Raw genomic sequence first — 14,837 nt, 5'->3', positions numbered from 1 at the left:
TGGTTTCTATCCACCTGCCTCAGCCTGGTTTCATTCTTATAAACCGAGATGTGACTCTCTGATTTCTAGCTTCTGACCAGAGGATGCTGAGAAGGATTTCTTGAGAATTTCCCAGGCATTACTACTTGATTATTAACTGTCCTGAATTGTGCTCTCAAATTCCTGTGATAACAGATCCCTTGAATGGAGTCCTTTGGCAATAGCTACAGCGACAGAGAACCATGCTGGCCCATGGAAAATGTGTTATGTTAATGAAACTGCCTACCGTTCCCCTTTCCTTTCTCCACTCACCATCTCATCTTTGTGGCTCTCTTTCAGGTCCCCAGTGCTACTATGCACTTTCCCTGTGGCCATCCAGCCTACTTAGGTCAAGTGACTCTCAAGAATATATTTGAAACTTTTTTACACTTAAGTGCAATTTATTTATTTATTTATTTATTTATTTATTTATTTTTTGAGACTGAGTCTCACTCTGTCGCCCAGGCTGGGAGTGCAGTGGCGCAATCTCCGCTCACTGCAAGCTCCGCCCCCCGGGTTCATGCCATTCTCATGCCTCAGCCTCCCGAGTAGCTGGGACTACAGGCGCCCGCCACCACACCCGGCTAATTTTTTTGTATTTTTAGTAGAGGCGGGGTTTCACCATGTTAGCCAGGATGGTCTCGATCTCCTGACCTCATGATCCGCCCGCCTCGGCCTCCCAAAGTGCTGGGATTACAGTTGTGAGCCACCGCGCCCGGCCCTCCTATCTGGCTTTTGTGAAAGAAGTATCATTTTGTTTATTTTATTTTATTTTTTATTTTATTTTATTTTTTATTTTATTTTATTTTATTTGAGATGGAGTCTTGCTCTGTTGCCCTGGCTGGAGTGCAGTGGCGTGATCTCTGCTCACTGCAACCTCCGCCTCCTGGGTTCAAGTGATTCTCCTGCCTCAGCCTCCTGAGTAGCTGGGATTACAGGCGCCCACCACCACGCCCAGCTAATTTTTTGTATTTTTAGTAGAGAGGGGGTTTCACCGTGTTAGCCAGGATGGTCTCAATCTCCTGACCTTGTGATCCACCAGCCTTGGCCTCCCAAAGTGCTGGGATTACAGGTGTGAGCCACCGCGCCCGGCCTAAGTATCATTTTGAGAGGGAAACGAGACCACTTCAGGCAGAGAGAACAACATGGGCAAAGGCACAGAGCTATAAAAATGCTGAATTGCTCTGTGTAATCAGAGCATTGGATTCAAGGAAGGAGAAGGTGATGATGGTGATTAATAGCCAATTTTCACAGCCCTTTTACTGTATGCAAAGTCCTTTCACACATGTGCTTTCAAGGAAGGCTTTAAGGCACAATGATTGACACCATATACTGTGATGGCAGCTACCCCTGTGTTTAACTGTGCTATATTTGAAAACTGTTATATTTGATAGTTAATTAACTTGTATAAGTTTAAATTTTCTCATACAAAAATAAAAATTGAGCTCTTGTCAGGATTAAGTGAGATAATGTTTGTCGAGTTCTTATGCACTAGCCAGCACTTAATAACTGCAATAATTAGTAGCTACCATAAGCTACTATTATTTAATCTGTGAGGTCGAAATTACTATTCCAGTATTACAGAGGAGGAAGCAGGTTAAGTGGCTAACGTGGGATACCATATCCTATCCTTTTTTAAAACTACACCAGGCCAGATGCAGTGGCTCATGCCTGTAATCCCAGCACTTTGGGAGGCCGAGGCAGGTGGATCACCTGAGGTCAGGAGTTCGAGACCAGCCTGGCCAACATGGCGAAACCCCGTCTCTACTAAAAATACAAAAATTAGCTGGGCATGGTGGCGGGCGCCTGTAATCCCAGCTATTCAAGAGGCTGAGGCAGAAGAATCGCTTGAACCCAGGAGGTGGAGGTTGCAGTGAGCCGAGATTGTGCCATTGCACTCCAGCCGGGGCAAGGAGAGCAAAACTCCGTCTCAAAAAAAAACCACAAAAAAACAAACAACAACAAAAAACTGCACCAAAGACTTAAGACTGCAAACGCAGGTTGGAACCAGAGTATTAAGAAAACATGGCCGACCAGACTCAGTGGCTCACGCCTATTTAATCCCAGCACTTCAGGAGGCCAAGGTGGGTGGATCACCTGAGGTCAAGAGTTGGAGACCAGCCTGGCCAACATGGCAAAACCCTGTCTCTACTAGAAATACAAAAATTAGCCAGGTGTGGTGGCGGGTGCCTATAGTCCCAGCTACTTGGGAAGCTGAGGTGGGAGAATCACTTGAACCCGGGAGGTGGAGGTTGTAGTGAGCCAAGATAGTGCCACTACACTCCAGTCTGGGTGACAGAAAAGAAAATAAAACATGGCCAGGTGCGGTGGCTCATGCCTGTAATTCCAGCACTTTTGGGAGCCGAGGTGGGTGGATTGCTTGAGCCCAGGAGTTCAAGATCAGTCTGGGCAACATGGTGAAACTCTGTACAAAAAATACAAGAAATTCACCATTTGTGGTGGTGCACGCCTGTGGTCCTGGCTACTCAGGGGGCTGAGGTGGAGGGATCCCTTGCACCCAGGAGGTCAGGGCTGCAGGGGCTGAGATTGAGCTACTGCACTCTAGGCAGGGCAATAGAGCAAGACACTGTCAGAAAGAAAGGAAAGAAAGAAAGAGAGAAAGAGAGGCCAGATGCAGTGGCTCATGCCTGTGATCCCAGCAAATTGGAAGGCCAAGGCAGGCAGATCACTTGAGGTCAGGAGTTCGAGACCAGCCTGGCCAACATGGCGAAGCCCTGTCTCTACTAAAAATACAAAAATTAGCCGGGCAAGGTGGTGCGCGCCTGTAATTGTAGCTACTCAGGAGGCTGAGGCAGGAGAATCACTTGAACCTGGGAGGCAGAGGTTGCAGTGACCCAAGATCGTGCCACTGCGCTCCAGCCTGGGAGACAGAGTGAGACTCCGTCTCAAAAAAAAAAAAAAAGAGAGAGAAAAGAAAAGAGAGAGGAAGGAAGGAAAGAGGGAGGGAGTGAGGGAAGGAAGGAAGGAAGGAACTCAGTGGCAGTATAAAGTTTGGGCTTTATACTGTGTAGGCTATGGGAAGCCGCTAAAGATTTTTTAAACAGGAAAGAATTTTGAATCAGATTTCTATTTTAGAGAGAATTTAGAATGTTCTGAGTAGTAACTTACAATCAGCAATTGTAATTATTTTTTATTTATTTATTTGAGACGGAGTCTTGCTCGGTGGCCCAGGCTGGAGTGCAGTGGTGCAATCTCAGCTCACTGCAATCTCGGCTTCCCGGGTTCATGCCATTCTCCTGCCTCAGCCTCCCAAGTAGCTGGGACTACAGACACCTGCCACCACACCCAGCTAATTTTTCATATTTTTTAGTAGAGACGGGGTTTCACCATGTTAGCCAGGATGGTCTTGATCTCCTGACCTCGTGATCCGCCTGCCTCGGCCTCCCAAATTGCTGGGATTACAGGCGTGAGCCACCGCGCCCGGCCACTATTGTAATTATAATGATAATAAGGGACTACAACAGTGGCTCATTCCTCTAATAAATAATTCCAGTGCTTTGGGAGGCCAAAGGGGGAGGATCCCTTGAGCCCAGGAATTCAAGGCTGCAGTGAGCCATGATTGCACCACTGTACCCCAGCCTAGGGGACAGAGCAAGACTTTGTCTCTGAAAAAAAAAAAGATAAAAAATGCACTGAGCATTTACCATGTATTAAGCATGTAGAAGGCAAAAAATGCATTGCATTTTGGTTTTTAGAACCTCAGGGAAAAAACCAGAGGGATGGCTTTCTTAAGCTTATATACTTTTTTTGCACAGGTACTTTACAGACATCTCTAATCTTCATAGCATGCAGTGGGCGTTACACCTAACAACGGAGGGCCTCAGGATCTGGTAGTAGGGGCGACATGCACAAGGTCACAAAAGCTGGTAAGGTGAAAGGGTCAAGATCCAAACCCAAGCCTGTTTACTCCAAAGCTCTTGCTCTGTCATCAACATCTCATTTACTCCCAGTGGGTGAAAGAGATATTTTAAGGCAGGAAGGTGCCTCTCTCAAATTATACTCAAACAGTACAAGTGTAAAGGGGAAGGGTGGGGCCAAGCTCCTCTTTTGAATGAAATGAAGGAAAAGAATCTGCATCTGGGAGCTTCTGACTAGCTGAGACTCTGGAGGAGCAGTAGAACTAGGAGCCGGAGGGTGGGCACAGGTTGGTGGAGGGGGAACTCGGCAATTGATGACATTCCACCTGATGAGCCTTACCTCATCAGGTAGCCAAGAGTTTTGGTGAACCTGCTCTGTGCCAGGGAACTGGAATTGTGGAACTAATAAATTCCAAACCCATAAGGTCAGAGATAGCAAACCCCTCAGAAATTATATTGCTTTCTTATTGTAAAGGCAAGGAAACAGGCCCACAGAAGAACAGCGATCTCTTCTGTGTGAGGGTCACACAGCAGTGAGAGACAGAATTTAGAGCCTCTGCCTTATTGGGATTTGCTTCTCTGTAATTCATGCCATGGTAAAAGTGATTGTCAGAAGATCCTTTCCCAAAAGCATGCTTTAAGAGAAAAGAGAGCAGCTGGGCACAGTGGCTCACACCTGTACTTCTAGCACTTTGGGAGGCTGAGGCAGGAGTTCAAGAGCAGCCTGGCCAACATGGTGAAACCCTGTCTCTATTAAAAATACAAAAATTAATCGGGTGTGGTGGCGGATGCCTGTAATCCCAGCTACTCAGGAGGCTGAGGCAGGAGAATTGCTTGAATCCGGGAGGCGGAGGTTGCAGTGAGCCAAGATGGAGCCACTGCACTCCAGGCTGGGCAACAGAGTGAGACTCTGTCTCCAAAAAAGGAAAAAAAAAAAAAAGAAAAAGAGAAAAGAGAAAGAGAGCACCTGCTGCGCAAAGGAGAGAGGAAGGAATATAAGTCTAGAATCCTGGGGATAACCCAGACTTATGACCCAGTTTTCTCAGGAACAGGCTACATTTGGGGATTTAAGAGATGTTTATGTGGGAAGACAGAGACTCATGTTTCTGTCTTCTAGGAGCAGAAATGAGATTTGCCTCTCTGCTTCTACTCAAAAGCAGTTTCCTGATCTAGAATTTGTTTGATACAGAATATTCCAGTGTGAAAGGATATTTGGGCCCATCTAAGAGATGGCACAGCTCAGTCCTGTGGGACCTGTGGGCTGGAAGTCAGAAGACCTGGTTCTAGCCCCAAGTCTGCCACTGTCATTCTAGGTGATTCTGGCAAGCCTTTCCCCTTCTCTGAACTTTAGTTTTCTCATCTGTTAAGTGGGGTGTTTATATCCAACCATCTGTAAGGAGTTTTTCCAGCTCAATCTACAGTTACATCTCTCTAGTGAAACCACCTTTGCAAAAATTATAACTGAGGAAATTATGACAGTAAAAGAAACCAGACCTAACCAACTCCATCTTGCTTCTAACTTTTAAGCTGTCCTAGTTCATTCCTGGGCGTAGGCCGAACTAACCTTGGGAAGGAATTCACTTGATGGTTTGACGTTTTACTCTGAAACAAAATTAATCATAGCTGTTTCCTGAAAAGACCCCCTTCTTGCCTAGGGACCAGTCTGCCTTTACAGGACTAACAAATTAGCTACAAGGTTAGAAATTACAGTTCATAGGTCATGCAGCCTCTGGCTGCAAGTGTCTGAGCCTCCCCAGATTGCTCCTGGGGATAATATTACTATTGTAAAACCTAAGATCAGTGCCTGAGATATTTTGCAGACCATGCCCTAAATGGATCAGCTGACACCACCCAGACAAGATTAGTAATCTGGCTCAACCAGTTCTGCGATCCCACCCAGGAACAGAAGACAGCAAGAAAACCTCACTTCGCCCCCTATGATTCTATTTCCAACCTAACCAGTCGGCATTCCCCACTTCCGGAGCCCCTACCCGCCAAATTATCTTTAAAAACTCCAATCCCCAAATGCTCAGGGAGACTGATTTGAGCAATAATAAAACTCCGGTCTCCTGCACAGCCAGCTATGTGTGAATTCTCTTTCTCCATTGCAATTCCCCTGTCTTAATAAATCAGTTCTGTATAGGCAGCAGGCAAAGCGAATCCATTGGCCTGTTACACTAGAGGCTAAGTTTTTCATGATGCCTAGCTATAGGAAGCGCCATGCAGACTAGAATCCAGGGGTCCTGATGACCTGACCATGTTCTATGTCACACATCGTTCTCTAGTTGACATTATCTTCTCCCTCCTCCCCGTCCCGCCCCCCAGAAGTTCCCAAACTAGATTGACCTCTTTTATCTGGAGAAGACTGAAGCATTTCAGACAAGCCTTTATCATGCAGATCACCCTGACACCTACCCTGGGTTGTGAATATCAGTTTATCTGGCAGATCACTGCTGTACAGAGAAAGTATCAGTCCGAGGCTAAACCTCTCTGAGCCTCAGCCTCCTCATCTGTAAAATCGGTAAAATACCCTTATCATTGAGTTGCTGTGAGGCTGAAATAAGAAAGTATATTTTACAATATCTAGGATAATATCTGGCACCAATTTCAAATTCATCCATTTATAGTTGTCCTTCTCCACTGTCAATACTATGACCTAATCCAAATCACCCTCTTGCTTGGAATTTTTTTTTTTTTTCTGAGACACCAGGCTGGAGTGCAGTAGCACAATTTCGGCTCACTGCAACCTCTGTCTCCTGGGTTCAAGGAATTCTTTCTTGTACCTCAGCCTCCCAAGCAGCTGGGATTACAGGCATGTGCCACCACGCCTGGTTAATTTTTGTATTTTTAGTAGAGACAGAGTTTTGCCATGTTGGCCAGGCTGATCTCGACCTCCTGGCCTCAAGCAATCCACCTGCCTCAGCCTCCCAAAGTGCTGGGATTATAGGTGTGAGCCACCGTGCCCAGCCCTTGCCTGGATTTCTGAAAGAGCTTCCTGTTACCCTGTTTCAAATTTTGCCTCTACAATTCCATTACCTTTCCGTAGCTGGAATGATATTCTAAACATAAATTAGATCGTATCCTTTCTCTGATTGAAAACCCTCCAAGACACCTCATTGTCCTTGAGATAAAATCCCAAATCCTTACCTTGGGCCACAAATCCTTTGATCTGACTTCCATCTGACTTTTGCCTGTCTCTACCTGGCCTCATCTCTTGCCACTCATGCTCAGGTTCTTTCTCACACCAAGCCACTGCACCTGCTGCCCCACTGACTAACTACAACTTGCCTTCTAGGTCTCAATTGACAGGTCCCTTCCTCAAAAAGACTTTCCTGGACCCTCCTGAATTATTGTCTCTCAAAGATTTCCCTGCCCCCATTATTCTCTCTCCCAGTAATCCATAATATTACAGGACTTATACCATTTACAATTATATATTCATTTGTGTTTACTTAATGCTTTATATACCTTCCCAGAAATAAGCACTTTAAATGTAAGGACCAAGTCTGCTTTTATACCCCCTCTATCCCTAGTACCTAGCACAGTCCTGAAGATGCAGTTATTCGGGAATATTTACTAAGTGAATGAAGAGTGGATGCTCAATTAGTTTCCTTTCTTCTCTTTCTCCTTTCTTCACTTTTTTTTTTTTTGACATGGAGTCTCACTCACTCACCCAGGCTGGAGTGCAGTGGTACAATCACAGCTCACTGCAATCTCCGCCTCCCAGGTTCAAGTGATTCTCCTGCCTCAGCCTCCCGAGTAGCTGGGATTACAGGCGCCCACCACCAAGCCCAGCTAGCTTTTGTATTTTTAGCACAGACAGGGCTTTGCCATGTTGGCCAGGCTGGTCTTGAATTCCTGACCTCAAGTGATTTGCCTGCCTCGGCCTCCCAAAGTCCTAGGATTACAGGCGTAAGCCACCACGCCTGACCTTTCTTCTTCTTCTTCTTTTTTTTTTTGAGACAGAGTTTCACTCTGTCACCCAGGTTGGAGTGCAATGGTGCCATCTCAGCTCACTGCAACCTCCGCCCTCCGCCTCGCAGGTTCAAGCGATTCTCCTGCCTCAGCTTCCCAAGTAGCTGGGACTACTGGCACCCGCCACCACACCTGGCTAATTTTTGTATTTTTAGTAGAGACAGGGTTTCGCCATGTTGGCCAGGCTGGTCTTGAACTCCTGAACTTAAGTGATCTGCCTGCCTCGGCCTCCCAAAATGCTGGGATTACAGGCGTGAAGCCACCGTGCCAGGCCCTTTCTTCACTTTTTATATTATTACCAGATACACCTAATGAAATACTTTGCTGCTAACAAAAATTTTGTTTCATGTGTTAGGGGGCCATTCATCTATCTTAAGAGCTAAGGGTATAATCTTTGAAAACAGATCTGGGTTCAAATCCTTGCTCTGACACTTCTGCTGTGTGACCCAAGATCATTTCCTTAAACTTTTTGAGCTTTAGTTTATTACTTGTTAAATGGAGAATTTAGCATCAACCTCAAAAGATTGCTGTGAAGATTAAATGAGGAGGTATATGAAGCACTTATTGCAGTATGACACATAAGTGCTTATAAATAATAGCTATTTTTGTTATTAATAACTATCACTAAGAATAATTCTCTGAATACCCCTAGGTATGTGTTACAGTACTTTTGTGCCATGGAAGACAACTAAATTTTGTATCAGCATACCTGGGTTCCAGTCCTGAAATTGGCTCCATGAATTTGCGTACTCTCCTCAAGCCACATTTTCTTCATCTATAAAATAGTTTCACTAAACCCATTCCTGTTCACCACACGGGACCATTATGGGGCTCACAAAGGATAGTGCATGTACAAAGGTCCTCTAAATTGTAAAGGGCTGTAAGTAAAAGTAAAGGTGTATTGTTATTAATTCCTGGCTCACCTCCCAAGGAGACTCTGGGTAAATAAGATAAGGTTGAAGTAATATTCCAAGTGATTAAGGCCAAGGTGAGGGCTTTGGACTGGAGGCCAAGTTCAAGCCTGACTCTCTCTCACGGGGCCAGGCCATTGTTTAGTTCCTGATTGGAGAGAAGCCTGAGTATCTCTTCAGTGCCTCAGTGGGGAGAGTGTAAATGAGGGAAAAGTTCAAAATAAGACATGGCTTGTTTGCTTGCCCTACTGCTGTCTGCCCAGACAGGGAGGGGGACCTAGCAGATCTCTTCTTGTGTCCTAATTTTCTTGGCTCCTCCTACCCTCAGGGCAGGTATGTGTCCTTGTTAGAACCTGCGAGGGAAGGCTTTTTAAATTTTATTTTATTTTTTGTTGAAACAGCATCTCTGCCGCGCAGGCGCCCAGGGTGGAGTGCAGTGGCGCTATCACAGCTCACTGCAGCCTTGACCTCCCCGGGCTCAGGTGATCCTGAGAAGGGCTTTTTATTAGCTAAACTGATGACAACTGTTTCATACATCTTCACTGCCCATCCTCACTGTGGCATGTCAAGGAAAACACATTTTCCTGGATACTCAGGGAGGTGGTGTTAAAATGTAAAAGAATAGCACAATTCAAATGTTGACCATTCATTCATTCACTTGCTTGTGACCCTGGACAGGTCCTGGGCTCCAGTGCCCAACATGTAAAATGGTAAGAGATGCTGGATTCTAGGATCTGTGCTGTCCTTTCTAGCCAGTGGCGTGCTGGTGAATGTTTTAACTGCTGGCTAAGTGTAGTTCTCACATGAATGTTGGTTTAACAAATAAGACGAAAATGAAACAAAGACATCTATTGGAACTTCACTCATTTATGAATGATATCGGTGATTTCTTTGCTGAATCAAGTAATGGTTTTCAAATACTGAAAGATTAGCTCTTAATTTTTTTCATGTTTTTCCCAGTGTAACGGCTACAGACACAACACAATTTTAAGTTTCATTTGCATTATTCACAGTTGCTCTATCACTTTCTTAAGTCTAGACACTTAACAAAACAAGCCCTGATATACACCATTTGCCAATTTCTCTGGTATAAATATTCCCACCATAGCCAACTTCACAAAAGTGTTAAGTTTTGACGAAGTCCAATTTATTTTTTTCTTTGGTTGCTTATACTTTTGGTGTCATATCTAAGCAACCACTGCATAAGTGAGCCGAGATTGGACTCCATCCTGGGTGGGTGATAGAACAAGACTCTGTCAAGAAAGAGAGAAAGAGAGAGAGAGAAATAAATAAATAAATAAATAAATAAATCACTGCATAATCCCTGGTTAGATTTACATCTATGTTTTCTTCTAATAATTTCTTTTTTTTTTTTAAGATGGAGTCTCGCTCTGTTGCCCGGCTGGAGGTGCAGTGGCATGATCTCTGGCTCAATGCAACCTCCGCCTCCCAGGTTCAAGTTATTCTCCTGCCTCAGCCTCTCGAGTAGCTGAGACTACAGGCACATGCCACCACACCCAGCTAATTTTTTTATTTTTAGTAGAGACAGGGTTTCACCATATTGGCCAGGATGGTCTCGATCTCTTGACCTCGTGATCTGCCCGCCTGGGCCTCCCAAAGTGCTGAGATTACAGGCGTGAGCCACCACGCCCGGCCCTCTTTTAATTTTTTTTTTTGAGATGGAGTTTTGCTTTTGTTGCCCAGGCTGGAAGTGTAATGGCCCAATCTCAGCTCACTGCAACCTCCACCTCCTAGGTTCAAGTAATTCTCCTGCCTCAGCCTCCCAAGTGGCTGAGATTACAGGCACCTACCACCATGCCTGGCTAATTTTTTGTATTTTTAGTAGAGACAGGGTTTCACCATGTTGGTCAGGCTGGTCTTGAACTCCTGATCTCAGGTAATCCACCTGCCTTGGCCCCCCAAAGTGCTGGGATTACAGGTGTGAGCCACTGTGCCCAGCCAATAATATCATTTCATTATTTTTTTAGAAACAGGTCTCGCTCTGTCACCCAGGCTTGAGTGCAGTGGTGCAATCATAGGTCAGTGCAGCCTCAAACTCCTGGGCTCAAGCAATCCTCTCACCTCAGCTTCCTGAGTAGATGGGACTCACAGGTATGCACCACCATGCCCAGATAATTTTCAAATATTTTTTAGAGACAGGGGTCTCACTGTGTTGCCCAGGCTGGTCTTGAACTTCTGGCCTCAAGTGATCTTTCCACTTTGGTCTCCCAAAGTGCTGGGATTATAGATGTGAGCCACCGTGCCTGGCCCCCAGCACCATTTGTTGAGAAAACTATTTTTTCCCCATTGAATGATATGGTATGCTAATTAAAAACAATAAATTTGAAACATTAATAAGTATTTCTTTGTAAAAAAAAAGTATCAATAGTAATTTGAATAGTGCTTGCTTTGTTTTTGTATAATTTATGAGTGACCAACGTTTCCATGCTTGGAACATGGTCCTAGTTCTAAGTTTGGATCCACTTCCAACATTTTATTTTTACTTTTTTAGAGACAGGGTCTTGCTCTGTCATCCAGGCTGGAGTGCAGTGACCCTGTTGTAGCTCAGTGCAGGCTTGAACTCCTGAGCTCAAGCAGTCCTCACCCGCCTCAGCCTCCTGAGTAGTGGGGACTATGTAGCATGAGCCACCATGCCCGACTAATTAAAAATTTTATGATTTTTGTAGACACAGGGTCTTGCATATTGCCCAAGCTGGTCTTGCACACTCCTGGCCTCAAGCAATCCTTTTGCCTCGGCTTCCCAAAGTGCTGGAATTACAAGTCTAAGCCACCGTGCCTGGTCCACTCCGAACATCTTATTCTTTGTACTTTCAATATATATTTTGAAAAACCTGTTTAAAACAAAAATTTTTTGGTACTCTCAATGTCTTGAAGTATCTCTAAGAGTTCTCTTATTTACTTATTTATTATTATTATTATTATTTTGAGATGGAGTCTCGCTCTGTTGCCCAGGCTGGAGTGCAGTGGCATGATCTTGGCTCACTTCAACCTCTGCCTCCCCGATTCAAGTGATTCTCCTGCCTCAGCCTCCCAAGTAGCTGGGATTACAGGTGTCTGCCACCATGCCCAGCTAATTTTTGTATTTTTTGTAGAGATGGGGTTTCGCCATGTTGGCCAGGCTGGTCTTGAACTCCTGACCTCAAATGATCCACCCGCCTCAGCCTCCCAAAGTGTTGGGATCACAGGTGTGAGCCACTGCACCTGGCCAAAGACTTCCTTTAATGTGAAGTTTTTTGCTGGTCTTACTGTCTCTAAGATATCTTCATCCTTTTGGTTATAACCATTTTCTTCATTTTTTTCAAAAGTTTGCCTTCACTAAGTTCCTCTGGTTACATATCTAAAGTCTTTCAAATGGGAACAGCGTCAAAATTTCCATGCTCAACTACTTCAAGTTTCACTTCCAGCCTTATCACTTTTCATTTCTTTACTTCACTTGATCTTTTTTTTCTAATTCCCCTTTTTGATTATTCATTTTTCTAAAATGTCATGTGAGTTTTATTACTGGTAGAAAAGGAGGCAACACAATATATCCTTTGCTGTTTGTTAAAGAACTGAATAACAAATATGCAGTGATAGACCAAAGTCTATCACTGATTGACTTTGAAAGAAGCGGTGTGATTGATGACTGATCATAATGTGCATCTGTTATTTACACAGTGATGCATGGACTGAAGAGCCAGCAGCAAAGTTTGTAATGTGTGCAATTACTTATAGTTACTATATTGTGATAAATGAAATTTGAATTGTGTTGTTAACTATGGTAACTAAAATTCATGCATTTCAGAACAGTGCAAAGCAAGGGCTGCCTGTATTTATTACTTTGGTTTTCAACATAATTTAACTGTAAGTTTATATAATTTAAATTTTAACTAAACATTTTAATTGATACATAATTTTACATATTTGTGGGTATATATGATATTTAGATACCTCCATACAGTATATACTGATCAGATTAGGGTACTTATGGTATCCATCACCTTACAGATTTATCATTTCTTTGAGTTGGGAACATTTCAAATCTTCTAACTATTATGGCAATGTTTAACAATTGGCTCACAAAGTTTTGAAAATCTAACAATTGCCTCTCATGAGCCAACTGGAGCTAGTGCCAGCCCTTCACTGCTTTCACCTCATACATCCCTCAATTTTATGAATCCTCCCTTCCTTCAGCCAAAGCACATATGCTCATACATTCAAAACCAAGCAAAAACACTATTTTCACCCAACTCTTTATTCCTATAGTGTCTGGATCATAGGTAGAGCTCAGTGTTTGCAGAATTAAAGTGAATTCACATTCACACGAGAACACACACGAGTCCACATCATTTGTTCATGTGCACAACCGAGATGCAGCACAACATTCAAATAAAATAAAATAAAAATTTTATTTTATTTGAAATAAAATAAAATAAATGTTGGCCACAATGGATGCTCACTATTTGGCTGGTCTATTCTGTACAACAAAATGTTTTTTATTTGGTTTTCTGATTATGAGAGAATACATGTACATTGGAAAGAACAGGAAAGGGTATGAAGTAGTTGTTAACTCTTTTCTGGAGCTGCCAGAGATAGTGATGGGAAACAGTGTTTTAGGTTTAAAAGATAAGAGAAGGCAAGGGAAGATAATTAACTTTAATTGAGTGCCTACCATGCACCTGGCACTTTCTTGCTAGCCCTTACAACTATGTACCATACAAATCAGAAAAACAATGCTCAGAATAAGTGACTTTCTCCAGTCAACCTGAAATTAGTGGAGCTGTAATTCGAATTCAGATCTGCTTACTGCAAAACACAAGCTCTTTCCACTACACTATCTCTGTACTTGTGGGCAGTCTCAAATAGGTTGGTAGGCTAAAGGAGCTCTGACTGAACTGGATACCCTGAGGAAAAGCCCAGAGATTCAAATGCCTACACAACTTTCCTCCTCAGTCCAGTCCATGTTTACATCATTAGAACCCAGGTTTTCACACTGTAGCCCAGGGTCTTTCTGTTGTACCATACATGCCATACTGCCTCATACAGAATTCTTATGAAAAAACATAAACATTCCCCACTGTCAAGTGTATCCTAATGCTTCCTTACTGGCACCAGAAGATGGCAGTGTGGGTCATCATGGACAGAATGTTAATAGCAATAATTATGCTTGTGGGAATACCCTCTTCCATTATTCTCCAGTCAAATCTAACTGACAGGAAAGCACTTCACCCACATTAGAAGTGGTCTCAGCGGTTTGCCTCTCCCTGGTGCTTGGTGCATATTCCCACCCTGAGCGTGGGAGAAGGTGTGGCAATGCTCAAGCAGTAAGAAAATCTGTAGTCACACCTGGGTTGGAATCTTAGCTCTGCCACTTACAGTCACTTTGGACAGGCAACTTCACCTCTCTGAACCTGTTTCCTAATCTGGCAACGTGTTGAAATAGCATTCATCATCTTCTCCCTCAAGCCTTCTCCTTCTCTGCTGTCGCCCTGCTTGACAGCACTGACTACTAAGTTACCCAACCCAGAAACCCAAGTGTCATCCTTGACCTCTCCCTCTTTTTCACATGCCAATCCAATCATGAGTTTGATGATTTTACTTCCTGAAATCTGTATTTTCCCTCCTCTACCTAATTCAGGTCACCATCACTTTTGCCTGGATGACTGCAATAAACACTTATAAGTGGCTTCCCTGCCTCCAAGTCTGTGTCCTCTAATCTATTTCCTACATAGCAGTTAGTGATCTTTTCTAAAATCAAATCTGTTAACACCATTGTGATCTTTTCTGAAATCAAATCTGTTAACACCATTGTGATCTCTTCTAAAATCAAATCTGTTAACATCATTGACCAGATTAAAAGCTCTAACAGCTTCTCACTGCTGATAGAATCCAAAGTCCTTGACAAGAATTAGAAGACCTTTCTTATTTGGCCTCTGTCTTGGCTGTCATTGCTTCCCAACTTTGTACTCTCTGCTTCAGCCAAAATTGTCCTCTCAGTTCTTCAGGCATACCATACTATGTGTTCTCCTGCTTCTAGGTTGTTGAACATTCTATT

The sequence above is a fragment of the Pan troglodytes genome, chromosome 1 (genome assembly GCF_028858775.2).
Source record: "Pan troglodytes isolate AG18354 chromosome 1, NHGRI_mPanTro3-v2.0_pri, whole genome shotgun sequence".
In the NCBI taxonomy this organism is placed as follows: Eukaryota; Metazoa; Chordata; class Mammalia; order Primates; family Hominidae; genus Pan; species Pan troglodytes.
The sequence above is the reverse complement of the archived record's forward strand: the minus strand, read 5'-3'. Positions refer to the sequence as shown.